The following is a 17,294-nucleotide window of genomic DNA, read 5'->3' as shown; positions in this document are numbered from 1 at the left end:
CACCACGGGGTGGGGGTTCTGCGGACACCGCCTTCACCCATCCCGTCTTCCTTCCTTCCCACCAGTGTTCTATAGATTAATGTCGGGCCACAGAAGAGAGCCCTGTGGTGAACTCTGGGATGGTATAGACTTCTTTGCAGTAAAGTTAATCACCTTCTAAATTATGGTGCTTTGAAGTTTTGGTTTTGTGGATCAGATTTCTGTTCTCAAGGCAGAGGTGTTACCGGGGGGCTGAATGAATTAAGATATGCATGGTGATTTAATTAAAGGATTTAACATAAATAGTAGCAGGTAAAGGGCATATATTTCGATGTGGCCCAGGAACACCAACAATGAAAAAAAAATATGAAGCCTTTATATAAGAGAAATGTCCACAGACACTTGTTCACTCTAAACAGTTCAATCGATTATCAATGAAATCTTTGGGTCTTTTGCACAGTGATTATCACAACAGCTGTGAGTATGGAACAATCTTCGGGTCTCAGATTCCCTGCTAAGAAAGTGAACATTCCCCACCCCCTGCCTTCTACTGAATGTTCCTTTCTTAAAGGCCGACAAAAGATCATTTTACTATCCTTACTAATTGTGGGATTTTTGTTTGGCATTAAACAACCTAAATCTTTTCCTCTGAGATGGAAAGACACTTTTGTCTTTTTGTTATATTCAGCAAAAGTATCCCCAGAAGGCAGCTGGCTTTTGGCCCTCTGAGGTAAGACATTAATTAATGGATCTGTTCCATGGCTTTTTTAATGAGAAATTCAAATACATAAACCTTTAAGATCCAATAAGACCCAGACGGATTCTAGAATTCCCAAGGCACCCACAAGGTATTCTGATGATCGTTGGGGTGACTGCCACCATTCTCCGGAGGACAAAAGGGAAGTCCAGGTGAGGAGAAGGAAGACAGGAGGAGCTTGGCCAGAGACAGACCCCCTGGCCTGGTTTTGAGTCCCCAGCAAATTGGCATCATACCTCCTATGGCCAGGGCCTGGGCTGTTCGCCTGGAAGCTGCACCAAACAGCTGACGTCCTCGGATAGAAGAAAAGAGATTAGGTCCTCAAGGGACCGACTGCGGGTCTGCAGGATTGTTTTCCATTTACTGGTGGGACCGAAAGGATCCCACACAACCCCCCGGTGACCCATGTCAGTCTTGACCAGATGTGGGGCCAGGCAGCCCAGGAACCAAAAGTCCTCAGTGCCTCTTGGGCCGAAAGGCATAAATCATCGATTTTCTATGAATTAGGGATTACTGCTAAATCGTGTGCTTTCTATTAATAGATCTTCATAAATGCTGCAGGTGCGGCTGGGGCTCGTCTTTGAAGTACTGCTTAATCGTCCCCTTTCCAAATCCTCATAATCCAGCCCTCATAAAAAACCCCGGGGATTATTGATTGAGAGGGCCTCGGGGATCCCTAAAGGTGCTGCAGCTCAGACGCCTGCGGGTCCCCGAGGTGCGGCTGCAGGCCCGGGAATGCGCGCCAGGTGCGGGCGCTGCTCCTCCCCGGCAGCCGAGGGGCGGGGCTCCGGGCCGTGGGCGGGGCTCTGGGGCTGGGGCGGGGCTCCGGGCAGTGGGCGGGGCTCTGGGGCTGGGGGCGGGGCTCCAGGCCGGGGGCGGGGCTCTGAGGCCGGGGGCGGGGCTCCGGGGCTGGGGGCGGGGCTCTGAGGCCGGGGGCGGGGCTCCGGGGCCGGTGGGCGGGGCTCCGGGGCCGGGGGCGGGGCGATGGTGCCCGCGGGCCTCCCGCTTCTGCTTCCACCTCTTCAACCTCCGAGCCTGGGGATCTCCCTGACTCAACCCCCTTATCAAATAACTTGCTTAAGACAATATTCTTTGAAACTATAGTTTGAAAAAAAAGAAACTATAGTTTGAGATGAATTTTCTTTAAGTCATTAGAGATCATCAATTTGAATGAAAACAGTTTAATTTGTTCAAAGTGGTCAATCTGTTTAGACTATTTTCATTGCTTTAATTAAATGAAAAGTTCACTTGTTGAATGAATTAATTTCTTCATTGGGATTACACTTCGGTCCGGGTCCTCTGGGCCTCCCAGATCCTCTGTCCCTCTGGCCACCCTGTGCTGCTTCCGAGTCAGGCCATGCAGGGGCACCTTGGATAAGGCTGATGTGTTCATGAAGTTTCCACACCTAGGATGTCCTGCCCTTCCCTCTCTATTTGATGAAATCCTGGCTCCAACGTCACCTTCCTCGTGGAGCCTTCTGGAGTTCCCAGGCAGGTTGAGTCACTTGCCCCTTCCTGTTTCTGCAATATTTTGCTCATGCCTCTGTCTTAGCACTGTTTTCATTTGAATCCTTTTTATTAGTCTCGTTGTTCATTTATTCAGCATATCTTTTATCTTCTGGGTTCCAGGCCCTGGACTGGATGCTGAAGACACAAAGGTGAATAAGACAGGGTGCCTGATTTTGAGTAAATCACAAGGTCCTGAGAGAAAGACATGGAAATAACTAGGTGAGTAGACTATGCTAAGTGTTATAATTAAAGCTCTCTGAGGTCTTAGGGAGGGAGCCACTGGTCCACTCTGGGTTGTGAAAATTTGAGAACTGGGTTATTGGGAACACCCAGTAGGGTGCCCGTCATTTACTCTGCCTGATAAAACTTAATGGAATCACTGGTGCAGCTTAAAGATGCCCGGATCTGGACTCAGATTTCACAGGTTGGAACCCCAAGTGGTGCCTGTGGAAAGATGCATGACTTTAAGGCAGATCACCTGAACATTCTCTCCACCCTTTCATCGATGAAATAGAATAACCTTCTTCTGGCTCTGTTACCAGAAGCAGAAGCAAATGAGGAATCGTAAGTGAAAGCAATTTCAACAGCAAAGAGGGAAGTAGATGTAATGCCCGGATGTGAAGGATCTTATCTTCATGACACAGGGATTCCTTCTTCTGAGAGCAGCTCTGTGCGTGGCGTCTCGCAAGCTTAACTGCTACACAACATGGAAAACTAAAACCATGAGTGGTAGTAGGACAGTCACAAAGGGATAGGAAGCCCTTGTTTTCCGCTCTTTCTGAATGTTGGTCCATGTGTTATATATGTTTCCGTGGGGACCATTGAGCTCAGAGATTTGAGGTAACCATGAAATATCTTTGAGGCGTGGTTGGTCAATTCTGTTTTATGTAGGACAGAATCAGTGCCTGAACATATCCACACCTCTTGGGAAGAATTTTCCCACTAGTTTTTCATGGTCTGATGGAAATAAATCCTACTGGACACAGATCAGTCAGACACGTGTAACCGTTCTAGGTGGGTTTTGAGAATTGCTGTCATGTTCAGATTTCTTCTCATTGCCTTGATAACTATGGTCAGTGTGAGCTTGAGGGTAGACAAATCCATCATTGGTTTAAGCAGCTTTCTACTGCACCGTAGTGCTAAAAATCACAAAATTAATCAGCCAGTATAAAGACACCCTTGGAGGTGTATGGAAGGAAGAAGATGTGAATAGAAAGGAATGCATTTGGACAGGGATCTATTTATCATTGCACCTTCAGTGCTTTGTGGGCCTATAAAAATAGGGAAATGTGTGATAGAGTGGAATGCACGATGAAGGGAGGCAGAGGTTTCCAAGGAAAGAGATGATGTTTTGCTTCTGACAGTACAAGTGGAAATGTATTTGGCAAAATTTTTGACTATCCTTCCCCCGTGGAGTGGTGTTTGTTCAATGAGGTAATATGCAATGAGAAATAGAGCCCCACGTGGCCTACAGACAGGAAAAAAACAACCCTTCTCAATGTGTTCAGGTCCTCCTCGAGGTATGATGTGGTCAGAAACTGGGTTGAGCGTGCATAGTTCATTAGCCTCAAAACGTGCTTGCCACATGGGGGTGGCAAAACATGCTTGCCATGAGGAGCCAGGTGGCCGTGGCAGACAATTGCGGGGTGTGCTGTGTTGCAGAGCATCACAGCCCAGTTCAGGTCTGGAAACCACTGTGGCTCCGTGCACATTGTTCTTTCTACCTAATAGGCCCTGTGATTCTCCCTATGGCACTATGTCCTCTGGCTTTTGTTAAGACAGGACAGAAATAAAAATACCCACAACTCCCTTTGGATCTGAATCTGAAAGTTGAACTGACCCTATGGTCAGGGCCGAGTGTACAGAAGTACTTTAAGCTGGCTGCCCTCTACCTTTTAACCCCTTCCTCCTCAGACTGGCTTTTTAGCAGCAGCCACACCACACCCACTCCCTCAGTGGTGTCTATATGTTCTTTAATTTAATTTGCTGGCTGTGGAATTGTCTGAGGCCCTGAGATAGACATTTTGTTATAAAGTTTGTAATATAATTTGACTTTTTAAAGTCTATAAATATATTGCTAAACACATATATATAAATAAACATAAATATATAAATATCAATATAAATATATTGCTAAAACAAAACCCAACTACCAAGCATCTGCACTTATTATTATTTGTTAAGTCACATATTTTACTCGTAGCTTAGTGTAAGGTATCTTGCTATTGTTGAAAACATTGATACTTCAGCCATTCTGGTTTAGAGATTATTTTTGCTGGGAGGAAAGACTTTCTGGACTACCTGGCCCTGGTGAGGACCTGCATATGCTTAGAATTTAAATTCTAAGTAAATGGGATGCTATAGAATTTATAAGATTAATACTCCAGGAGGCCAGGCTGTTGACACCCAGAGGAGGAGACTTAATACCCAGTGCTCCTGGAGGTCTCTCTGAGAACAACGATCTCTAGGGACTCCCTCAGCAACGCCAATTATAAATCTTTTCTGTAGGAAAACATGTATGAAAGATTGAGCCATGCTTTCCCAGAAAGACAAATAAAAAGGAAATTGAATGTTTGATCTCTTCTTGTAGCACTGCATTGCGATTCCCTGACGTGTATGCATTTTCTTTGTAATAAAGAAATAACCAAAAAGAAACATCCAATAAAAATTCATAGGGCTCTTAGCAAACACTTATATGCTTTCTTCTTTGAATTGCCTTTGGGGATGCATTTCTTTTTCCCCTGTTTGCCTTGAAAGGTAAGTGGCTAGAAGTACTCTTTTAACTTCCTGACACCATCTGGGAGTGCTTGCAGTCTTTCCGCTACCACTAATTAGGGACTTATCAGGGTCCTCTAGGGAGCTGCTTCTCACCAACACCATCCAGTACCATCCAGAAGGGAGGCAGGACTCATAAGCTGTTTGCCCCAAGTCACCCAAGGAAGGTGGCAAATTCCCAGGGAAAGTATCAAATGAATCTGTTAATGAGCCAAACACTTGGAAAGAGAGTAAGGGAGGAGGGGCTTGTGCAAATCCAGAAACTCAATGAGCTGAAGGAAATGGAGGATTTATTTATCTGGTTCTTAAAGGAGTGTTAAATGTGAGCATCTCTCATTTTGGTTGAAAGCACTTTCTTTCTTTCTTTCTTTTTTTTTTTTTTTGAAAGCACTTTCAAGCCAAAGCTTTTACTATAAGATTTGGAATTCAGATAAGCCAAGGGCTTCAGAGTTTACGCTTATAGATAAAAAAATGCAATTTGACCTTCAAAAGGATGAATATTTCAATGTAAACTATGGTTATTATTTATCTACATTGAGATTTTTTTTGGTCTTCTTTTTTTTTAAGGTTTTATTTATTTATTCATGAGAGAGAGAGAGAGAGAGAGAGAGGCAGAGACACAGGCAGAGGGAGAAGCAGGCTCCACGCAGGGAGCCTGATGTGGGATTTGATCCCGGAACTCCAGGATCATGCCCTGGACCTAAGGCAGGCGCCAAACCACTGAACCACTCAGGGATCCCCTTTTTGGTCTTCTTTAAGTAAGAATTTATTCTGCATCGGGCCCAATGTTAACTGGAAAAAAACAGGAGTGCAGTTTTTTCAAATTCTTTCTTTTATAAGGGAAATTAAGTGACACGTCCAAGTTCATACAAATGTACATACAAATGTAATTTCATACAAATTCTGATTAAGAAATGAAATGGGCTTAACCTATTTCATTGTGTGCCAATGATGTAATTTCTACCTTATTATTCTGTAATTTTATTTATCCAGTTTCTTCTCTTTCTTCTCTCTGCCAACCCCTCCCCCACCACCTTGCTTATTTTGAATATATCGAGATATCAAATGTGCCACTTTTCCCCTCTCTGTGCCCATCAGTTCCATTCTATTCCCCCTGCTGTTAGTTTGGTCATTACTAAAATGGCTCATTCCCCCTTTTTTTTTTTTTTTGTACCAAGTAGCTTTCTAAGTATATACCACAATTTGTTTATACATTCTCCTGTTGGGTTCCATTTTGAAGAACCTGTTCCAGTTTGAGGCTGTTATGAATACAGATGCTATGAACATTTTTGTATATAGCATTTTATGAACCTATGCTTTTGTTTGCGTTGGTTAAATATTTAGGAGTGTGATTGCCAAGTCACAAGGTAGGTGTATTTTTGACTGCGTCTCAGGCTACCATGTTATTTTCCAAAGTGGTCCTACATTCTATACCCCACCAGCCATAGAAAAGAGTTCCAGTTCCTACACACCCTTCCCAACTTTTGATGTTGCTGCCAGTCTTACTAACTGAAGCCATTCAGACAGGCATGTAGTATCACTCTTTGCGGATTTGACTTGCATTTTCCCAATGACTAAAAACAACTTTTCATATACCAATTGGCCATTCATACATCTTCTTTTGTGCTATATCAGTCAAGTTTTTAAGTCATGTTTTATTGTTGTTTGTCTTTATCTTATCTCATCGTAGGGATTATTTATATGATCTGAATAAATGTCAGTTTTTAGAGATAGATGTTGCCAATATTTTCTCCAAATCTTTGCAATTTTGCTTTATTATTTTGACTGGTGCCTTTGAATAGCAGACATTTTTAACTGTAGTAAAGTTGAATCGCTCCATGTTTTTATGGTTAGTGCTTTTTGTGTCTTGTCTAAAAAAAATCATTGCCTCCCCCAAGGTCATAAAGAAACACCTATGTTTTCTTTTTCTAGAAGCCTTATGAGTTTTAACTTTTATATTTAGGCCTGTGATGTATCTCAAATTAGTCTTTCTATGTGATGACAGAGAGATAGGCCTCTTTCCCCTAACTTCTACCTCTAGAGCAACTAGAATCAATTTTTCTAGTGAAATCCTGAGGACAGCCTAAGCCCTTGTGTTACTCAAAGAAGAAATTCATCGAGGGCAACCCTGTCGGGACCCCTCTCACTTCTGAGAGCTTTTTCTATATCTTTACTTAATAAACATCTATCCCCTTTACTCACACACACACACACACACACACACACACACAAAGAAATTTATTGAAGAGCGTCACTGACACATTTATGATCATCAGGAATGTGCCATCCACTCATGCACTTTATTATTATTTCTTGCATAGACCAGATAATCCAGAGAAGTGGGTTTGTTTTTCGATCACCATGTAATTCCTTTTGCTATTCCCTATTTCTAGAAACTCCAGTTCTTTATCTGCTGATGACCTACTTCTCTTGTCAAGTTCTAGATCACATGCTATTTCTTTCATGAAACCCATGCTTATTCACCTGTATTATTTTCTTATAATCCTGACTTTTCACATGCATCTTGCAAACTTCTTAAGGTAGGATGTTGTCTTATACACTTTAGAAACCACCTAAGGAAGCTGGCATAGCAAATTGTACACAGTAGATGCTCAATAAAGGATTACTGAATTGAATTTTATTGCAAGTTAGGGGTTTGGAAATGTCTTTTGTGGTTGGAATGTCCCTCTACATCGAATCCTGTCTGAGATAATGTGTTTCTTGATATATTAAATAATTTGTGGCAGGATACAAGCACACACCTAAGCAAAAGACATTTTGGAAAAAGATGCTCTCTCTAATAGGTAAATCTAGATTTCAGAATTTCAGCCCAAGAGACCAGTTTAGAGACATTTAAAGATTCATTCACTAAATGTTGCACTGTTGGTAGACAGTGTTGGCTTTTTTAACAACATTTTAGTTAATCTATACATTTTTCTATACATGGGGAAAGAAAAAAATCTCTGGCTTGTTTAAAGTAAAATAGATACTATAGTTAAAATATATCTTCACTCAGGGGTTTTGTGGTAGTATCTTGTATTCTCAGGCTCTCACTTCAACTTTGCTCAAAAAAATCTTCCAGATGAAGAAACCAAGCATAAGCTAAGGGTTTATGTGTCTTTCCTTTTTTGAAAGAAAGTATATTTTCCTAGGTTAGAGCATTAGAAAAGAACTTGCTTAGTATAAAAAATCTAGTCTTCTTATCAATTAGGGCCTTGGGTGCCTTGGGTGCATGCAATACATATAAACATTGCTTAACTTAAAAAAGAAAAGGAATTCACTTGAAGGTTACAGGATCTCTCACAGAATCAACGAGAATGTTAGACAATCAGGCTTTGGAAAGGCCAAGAACCAAATACTGAGAGTGTAGGGGACTAATGGAATGTTTAATTGGGCAACCACGAATAAGATGAATCAGCTTGACGTCTTTTATGCCTTTGTCTTGCTCATCTCTAGATTAAATCCCCTGGAGAGAGAGGGTGGCTGGCATGGTCTAGCCGGGCTTGGAGCTCTTGCCGTGACCTCAGCTGAGGGAAGGGACCATCTTCAGGGTAGACTGGATGATAAGGAATGACAGGAAAGTTTGTCCTGGGAGGAAAGTCTAGGCCACAGTACCAGAAAACTGGGGAGTGAATGGCAGGTGATCAGAAGCAACATATATACAGTACAGATTTTTAAACTCCAGTACATGGCCTTCTGTGCTATGTGTTTGCTGACACTTAGTCAGAAACAAACGCTTTCCTGGTAATAAAGGGGATTTTGGAACTTGTAATAGATGTTGGCATGTGTGCTTTTCCTGGCCCATATTTGGCTGTAGCTGCATAGAATGAATTAATGTATCTCTACTAATCTGAGTTTCCTACAAAATAAAAATGCAGTGACTACACACTCCCTCCTCCTTTCAAAGGAAATATCGACTCACGGTAATGTAGAGTGCTGCCGTGCTAGCTTATGGTCATACCCGTGTGCGCTCTCACTTATAAGTATGTGGGGGCTGTGATTAAGAGAATAGACTGTGAGTTCCCTGTGCCTCCATTGACTCACATGCAGGTGTAAGAAGGCATTTAATAATAATCCTAATATCAATAATAATAATACTTTAATGAGAGTTTACAATGTGGAAGTAACATGTCTAATACTAGGTACCATGTCATGTAATTAGCAAAGAAGGGTTTCTTTCTTTTTTTAAATATATACTTATTTATTTCATTTTACTTATTTATTTTTTTTGTACTTATTTATTTTAGAGAGAGAGAGAGAGTGGCAGGAGTAGCAGAGGGAAGGGGAGAGAGAGAGAACTTCCTGTAGACTCCCCATTGAAGAGCCCCAACCAGGGCTTGATGCTATGACCCTGAGATCACCACCTGAGCCAGAATCAAGAGTCAGACACTTAACCCACTGAGCCACCCAAGTGACCCCAGCAAAGAAAATTTTCAAGGCTTCTCCACATCTGAAGTCAGGCTCATGAAAGATGATCTGGGGCCAGGGCAGTGGCTCATGCTCAGGGTTTCTGTGCCTCCCCTTATGGTGGATGTGGTGGTGCATTGCCCAGCTCTGCCTTCAGGATGGCAGGGTGTTCATCAGGGGTGGGGGGTATGGCCACTGACAACCCTCAGTCACCAGCCCTCTCTGAGAACTGACGTCCACCAACGAGACCTGCCATGCCCACTGGCAGCTTACATCCCACGACTACACAGACAATGTTGGGGTAGAAAGGCCTGCACCTCTTCACCTCAACTTGGAGCCACCTGGCAGGGCCACCCCAGCTCCAGTGGGACCCCCCTGTGGGGGATGGGCTGTGGCCTCTGCTGTGACTGTGTTGCGGTCTGATTTCTCCTCTGCCCAGTCCCGCTGCTTTCCCTTCTCCTGCAGGTGGCTCGATGCCCAGAGCACTTCCTGCATGTTAACTTGCAACTTTGAGTCACTTTCTCAGGGAACTGGACCTGTACAACCATACAGCCAGGCCTCTGATTAGTGTGGGTTTTGGTGTCTGTGTGGTAGGGCTATGTCTGACAGGGTGGCAGATAGGAAATCTGCAGTGGTTCCCTGACCATTGCCATCTTGTCTGGCATCTCCTAAGCAAGCCCATGCTGCTTCTCAGCCCAGGACAAAGGGAGCAAGCCCAGGCCAAAACTTGCTCATCACAGTGGTGTCTGGCCTTGGAGAGGGTCCCTGGACAGGGCATCCAGGTGTCTGGACTCCATTCTGAATGGTCTCAGCAGGACCACAAACCACAGACCTTTAAACTCTGGCGATGCCAGGGGTTGGGGGTGGGGGACGGGGGAGGGGTCCAGAGGCTTAGATTTTCTCCATGTAAATGGATGACATTGAAGTAGATATTGTCTAAAGCTCCTTAGCTTAAAAATTCTATTTGATAAAAATAATAATATTTATGCATACGTAACTCACCTGAACCTCAATTTTGAACCATAAAATGAGACAAATCTTCAGCTTTAAGGGGTGATGAGAGTATTTAATAATAGATGTAAATGTAATTTAAAACCCATGACAATGAATTTTACCTGTCAAGCTGACCGGGCCCTAGGGTGTCTAGATTACACTGTGCTGGGCATGTCTGTGAATGGGTTTCTGGATGAGATTAGCATTTGAATCAGGTTTTAGATGAAAATCTAAATCTAAATTAGAATCAGAAGTTATGTTTTTTTTTTTTTCCCCATGTGGATGAGCATCATTCAATCTCTGGAAGGCCTGACTAGAACAGAAAGGCAGAGGAAGGAGGAATTCACTTCTTTCTCTTCTGGCCTGTTGATTTGAGCTGGGACATTGATTTTTTTCCTGCTGCAGACTGAGATTTACACCATCTGCTCCCCTGGTTCTCAGGCCTTTGGACTGTGTATTGTACCACTGGCTTTCCCTGGCCTCTAGCTTGCAGAGGGCAGCTCATGGGACTTCTTAGCCTCCGTAATTGTATGAACCACTTCCTCAAAAGCAATCTTTCTCTGTCCCTTTCTCTCATCTCTCTCTCTCTCTTTGGATGTGAATATAAGTATAAATATGTACACTATATACATATTTCTACCATTGATTCTGTTTCTCTGGAGGACTCTAATACAGGTATTATACAAAGGAATATAAATCATTTCTACGTCTACAGAGTCTCCCCATTTTCTTCAGCAAGAGCAGAAATGTAATGCCTTTCAAGGTTGACGGTACTCGTGATACACTTATTCACCCATAGTCTAAAATATTTCAGTTAAAGTGGATAAAGAACTTAGCTCAATATTTGCTCAACTTTCAAAGGACTTAGATCTCAAAGCAGTGTTTTAGGTACAACTGATACATGAAAAGTGGTTCTTGCTGTTTTATTTACTTTTTTTTTTTAAAGATTTTTTATTTATTTATTCATGAGAGACAGAGAGAGAGAGAGAGAGAGAGAGAGGCAGAGACACAGCCAGAGGGAGAAGTAGGCTCTATGCAGGGAGCCTGACGTGGGACTTGATCCCGCATCTCCAGGATAACACCCTGGGCTGAAGGTGGCACTAAACCGCTGGGCCACCGGGGCTGCCCGGTTCTTGTTGTTTTACAAAGCATATTCGTGTAACAGCTGCTTGCACCCAATGCATCCCCAAACACTCAAAATTCCAGCATTATCCATGGAAAGATTTGTTAACACTAGGCTGCTACTATTGCACCAACTTAAGATGTTGCCAGCATTCCCAGAATTTTGGAGAGAAGCAATTATTACCCTTTGGGGGTTCCTGTTCAATTGAATGTTTCTTTTAAAAGAACACTGAAAATAGAACAAGGTACAGAAGGTTCATTTCACTCCAGCTGCTTCCCCTGTTCCCTATGGATACCTCCTGCCTTCTAATCCACATAATGTAAAAATCTCCAGGTCTTGCAGAGGGTCTGTGAACTGACCAGCCTCTTTGCTCTTGCCCTTGAAAGCTACCTTGACATAGACCCCCATTTCTCTATTATCCACAGGTCCAGCCTTAGTTTGGTGACTTTTCCAGTAGGTCCCAGAATCTCCCTCATTTCATTCCGTGGTGTATAGCAGGGAACTCTGGCAGAAAGGACAGAGACACTGGGGAGACACCAAATTCCAGCACGCAACATTCACATCTTGGGCTCAGTCATTGCTTGGCTGAGCCCAAGTCACATCTCCCTTCTTAGCCCCAGTGGACCACTTGTTCATGCTGCAGAGGGCAGATCCCTGCCTCTAGGGATCAAGTTCTCCTAGAGCCAAAGTTCTTAGAGGATCATGGTTCCTCTTGGCTTCTCAGCTTTCTTTTATTATTATTTTTTTATTTTTTTAATGGATAACTGTTCATTTTTTCAAAGCATTCTTCCCGTCTGCTCCAAGACAAGGTGTCTGACTAAATTACATTTTGTGACGCATGCTGACTGCAAGCTAATAAAAAAATAACCAGATAAGTAGTAAGTAGGTTTTTAATCAGAAGACTATATTGAACTGGAGATAGTAAAATCCTACATAACGACCTACAGATGCTAAAAATCTATAAAGGTATAGCCTGGGTCAGCACAGTTTACCTTCCTAATATGTTAGCCTTTGTTTTGCACATAGTTTTATTATTGAACTTAATAAACTATCAGTTTTATTATGTATAGTACATAACTCCTGGAGTTTTACTACAGTAACTATAATCCCAGCATCGTTGGTAGAGACAAAGGAGATCTTTTCATGGATGGATATTTTGAAATACTAAGAAGTCAAGATGTTTATTGGAAGCGTTTATTTTCACTAAGCAATGTGACTTTTGAAAAAAGTTGAATATATCGTTATTGAAAATAATATTTCACCTCCAAGTTCCTTAAGGTGGTGTCTCCATATGACAAAGACCAAACAGATCCTTATAGCACTGAAGCATTTCATTATGGAATGAAACCAAAGGAAAAAGATGGGCTGGGCTATAAGGAAAAGTGACACCCTTCACGCTACCGCAACCTCCTTGTAGAAACACTGGCTACAATATCAGGAAGGAGAGAAAATATCTTGGAAGACCTTTGGGATCTTGATGGATTTTGCAGACTCTCCTACTCAATGGTATATTTAAGCTCGTGATTTTGGCATTTGCAAGTCTGATGTGGTTTAGAAAAAAAAGACACTTTGCTGTCATTTTGCTCTGGGTTCCTCTTGAGAGCGCTCAGTTAAAACTGGGTTAACTTGACTTGAAATCTAACTTGACTAGCCAGTAGCCAGAAAAATTATCAAGTTATCACTAGTGTGCTACAAGAAGAGGTTTACTTTTGGTTTAACTTGAGACTTGGGTTCACCAGAGGCAAATAACATGTTGGAAACCGAGTCTGTTTCCTGAGAGACACAAACAGCAATCAATGTTACCCACACTGACCCAAGGAGAAGAGACTTTGGAATAGAATAATATCATGTTTGCTTGTCTTATCTGGCTGCATTTTGGAACCATAGACCTGATAGTCCAAAATTTTGATTTGTGCAAGCTGAATTTTTTTTGGGAGGGGTGGGGAGGATGTCTCTTTCAGACCTATTATTGCTACTCAAGCACGAACTCTTTGAGACAAAGATCTTGTCTTCCACTTATTTTGCCCCTATCTTCCCACCTTTCAGCACCTTGGAACACAACAGGATATAATAAAGGAATGGCAGGGATCCCTGGGTGGCGCAGTGGTTTAGCGCCTGTCTTTGGCCCAGGGCGTGATCCTGGAGACCCGGGATCGAATCCCACGTCGGGCTTCCGGTGCATGGAGCCTGCTTCTCCCTCTGCCTGTGTCTCTGCCTCTCTCTCTCTCTGTGTGACTATCATATATAAATAGAAATTTTTAAAAATGATAAAAAATATTAGAAAGTGATTTCATCACTATAGAAAAATGCAAATAAAAAAAATAAGGGAATGGCAGAAATGAGGCCATAGAAGAAGACGCAGACTGTCTTGGAGGACCTTGTACACCATTCTAGTATTTTGGATTCTGTCGAATTTCACTCACTGATACTGGGTCTTGCCAATTTTATATCACTGTTGTTACCTTGTATTAGTAAATTTAGCAGGTGCTTATTTTTCAATGAGAATATGCATGCCTTCAGGGCTGAGACCATCACACCTTGTTCTTACCTAGGTTATTCTCAGAGGGTTGGTATCTCTAGGTAAGGGGTGACAAAGTTACAGTGACTATGAGGAACAACCATTGCCTCAACCTATGTGTCATGTATCTATCTTCTGGATACAGGTTGAGATGGGTTAACGGTTACCTAAGGAAATTAACTCATCCTTCAGGAAAGGAGCTCATTATGGGACTTCAGTCAAAGGTCCCACAAAATATCTCGTCAAGAAGGGCACAGTATGTTCAACTGAGCTGGTATCGGTCAAACCATGGTGAGTCTGGACTGGACATACCTAGAGGGCACTGGGATCACCACTTCTTTAGGACAGAGAAGGAAAACCTGGAGAAAATCTTGAGCAAGGCCATCAGCATTAGGGATAGGAAGGGCTTAGAAAAAGATGTTATCTCGGGGCACAAGATTAAAAGACCAGATATGCCTTATTGGGAAAGACAAATGTGATGGAGAGTCAAGTATTTGGACCGAGTTAACACAAATAATTTCTATTATATTCAAGGACTAGAATGAGGAAGTGTCCGTTAAAATTGGAGGGAACAAATAAAAACAATAAGTGTACTTTATAATTACTAACCACTTTTATACACTATCTCATTTATGTTTGTTTTGTTTTTAGCAGAGTAAGCACAGTTGGCTTTTAGAATTAATTATACCCTTTAAAGTGACACAGGATGAAAATTAAATGTTTGACGTACTTGGTGTTCCCATTTTACTAAGTGTGTTCCAAAAGTATTAGTCTGATATTATTAAAACAAGGAAAAAAATAGTTTCCATCGTCCCACAGATGTAGAAAATACCACATATGCAAGTGCCCCTTGGGTACTTACAATATATGTTATAGTTTTAAAGACTGAAAAAATCTCATAGAAAAGAAACTTGTTTAATGCTCAGTGTCCCACATTTATTTTATCAAAAATTATGTTTTGCTCCAAATCTTACTAACATCCTACAGAATGTTAAACTTACTTTGAGAAAAGCTAACCCATTTTTTATTGGTGAAGGATGGATTTCTAATGGGTACCAGGGGAAATCAAGATGTTGGTGTGTTATATTCCCTAAACTGTAAGGCTATATCCAGAAGGATTATTTACTGGTTTTGTTCCTTTGTGCCTTGCTAAGATTGGATGTACTTTTTATGGGGGGGAGGGGGAATCATTAACTTTAGTGTAATAGTATAATAGAGACTATGTTCTGGAGATCTTCAAAGACTTTTACATACATGATTGTATGTAATCCTCACAACAAAAGCCCAGGAGGAGGTACTGTTATAATCTCCAATGTATAGATGGAGAAATTGAGACACAGAAGTTGAGTAACTTGTCCAAGATGACTCAGTAATGTCAAAACTGGGACTTGAACCTGGGCTCTTGGATTCTAGCCTTGAGCCCTGTACCCAAGTGTTACCTGGCCATCCTTCTTTGAGTGGCTCAGCAGCACCCTGGGAGAAACCAGATAGGGAAATGACCATCACCACAGGGACCAGGGGCCATGGAGGTGTGATAATTCAATCCACGCCTCTATTAAAGCTCGAAGGAAAAGGCAAAGCATACATTTGCTAAAAGATAGCCAAATGACAGTTTTTACCATGGCCAGAATGTTTCTGAACCTGAGCAAAGAAGAGAGGTTGTGTGGCCTATTAAGCCAGGCTGTGTGGCATAATAAGAGCAATTTCTGGTGGCTTTAGGCATTGTTATTTGTTTCAAGTGCTGTTTAACTGCCTCCAAGGTTACAGCCTGGTCCGAGCCCTGTCACGTCTCCCTGGCACTCCTAGCAGAGCCCAGACCCTCCCCTCCCAGTCTCTTGCCCTTTTGTCTTCCGGTGATCTATGCCAGCCAGAGTAAAACTTGACATCTAAGATGAGATTGTGGGATTCTCCTCAAGGTTCTTCAGGGGTAAATTAAAAGTTCTGAACATGTCCTGAAGACCCTGCACATTATAACACTGTCCCTATCTTCTCTTACCTCCTACCACTGTCCTTGATCACTCTGCCTCGACCACATCGATCCTTTTGCTGTACTGAGGAGATGCCCAGTAGACACTCCTGCTTTATCTACTAGTATCTCTTTCCATCCTTCAGTAGAGTCTCTGTTCAAATATCAGCTCTGGGAGATGCCCCTCATAGTCATGCATAAAACAGCACTCCCTTCTCTTCCTATAGTCTCTACTTACTTGTCTTTACTTTTTCACATGACTAATTTATACGTGACATCGTGTCATCTATATATTTATATACTGCCTATTAGGAGATCATATGCTTTGTGAGGGGCAAGGACTTTCTGTTTTATCTAAAGTCGTAGTCTGGGTATTGAGGTCAGTCTCTGTCACATAAAAGGTTTCACATACATGATTTTTCCCCCCGCCACATATCCTCAGTAAGTCCCAAATACAGGAGGATGGTATCTAATAGAAGTGCAGGACTAGAAGTAGATGGGCTCCTGAGCTCTGTGATTTGGGGGACTTGCTCAGGTTGTATAGCGTTAGTGAGGGGCTGAAAAGGGGGTTCTGATTCTCTGTCCAGGGCTCCTTTTATTCCCCACACTATCTCCCCATTCCAATGGTTCCTTGATAGACTTTTATCAGGAAAGCAGTTATACTGGGGGTGGGGGGGTGGGGGGGGTGGAGTCTATGAGGTTCTTCCCAGGAAAGGATCTGGGCTCCAAAGTGAAGCTGGGCCAATACACTGCACTAGCTGGAATCCCACTCTGCCAACCTCCGACCCCTCCTTCTGAAATATGGCCATAAAATAATGGATCTGTAAACTGCTCTGAGCAATTATGGAGCTCCCGGCGTGAAAGTGGGCTGTCGTTAGCTGGGCTTATGGAGACCAGCTTGCTGCAGTTGGCTCCCAGCCAGCTCGGGAAACTGCCTTCCATTGAGAGGACACAGGTTCAAGGGGATAATTAGGCAGAGTTTTGTGCAAGTTTGTTGATATAAATGTGCTACAGATTAGCCTTTTCCCCCCTCCTTGCTGAGTAACGATGCGCGAGAACAGGTGGTAAGCTAATGGGGTAACATGAAATTAATACTTTATTTCCTGGTCCCGCCTTTGTTGTTTTTGTAGAGAGGATCGCTTGAGGATCTTCAAACACATTGCAAGCACCTTTTTCCCCTCCCGGTTTTATTTAGTTTAGTCTAAAACCTCTGGCCCAAAGGGACCTGGGCCATCCAGGTTTTCAAAAGGAGTCCCCCTACTTTCGT

This window comes from Canis lupus, chromosome 38, assembly GCF_048164855.1.
Source record: "Canis lupus baileyi chromosome 38, mCanLup2.hap1, whole genome shotgun sequence".
Lineage (NCBI taxonomy): Eukaryota > Metazoa > Chordata > Mammalia > Carnivora > Canidae > Canis > Canis lupus.
Note: the sequence above shows the minus strand (reverse complement) of the source record.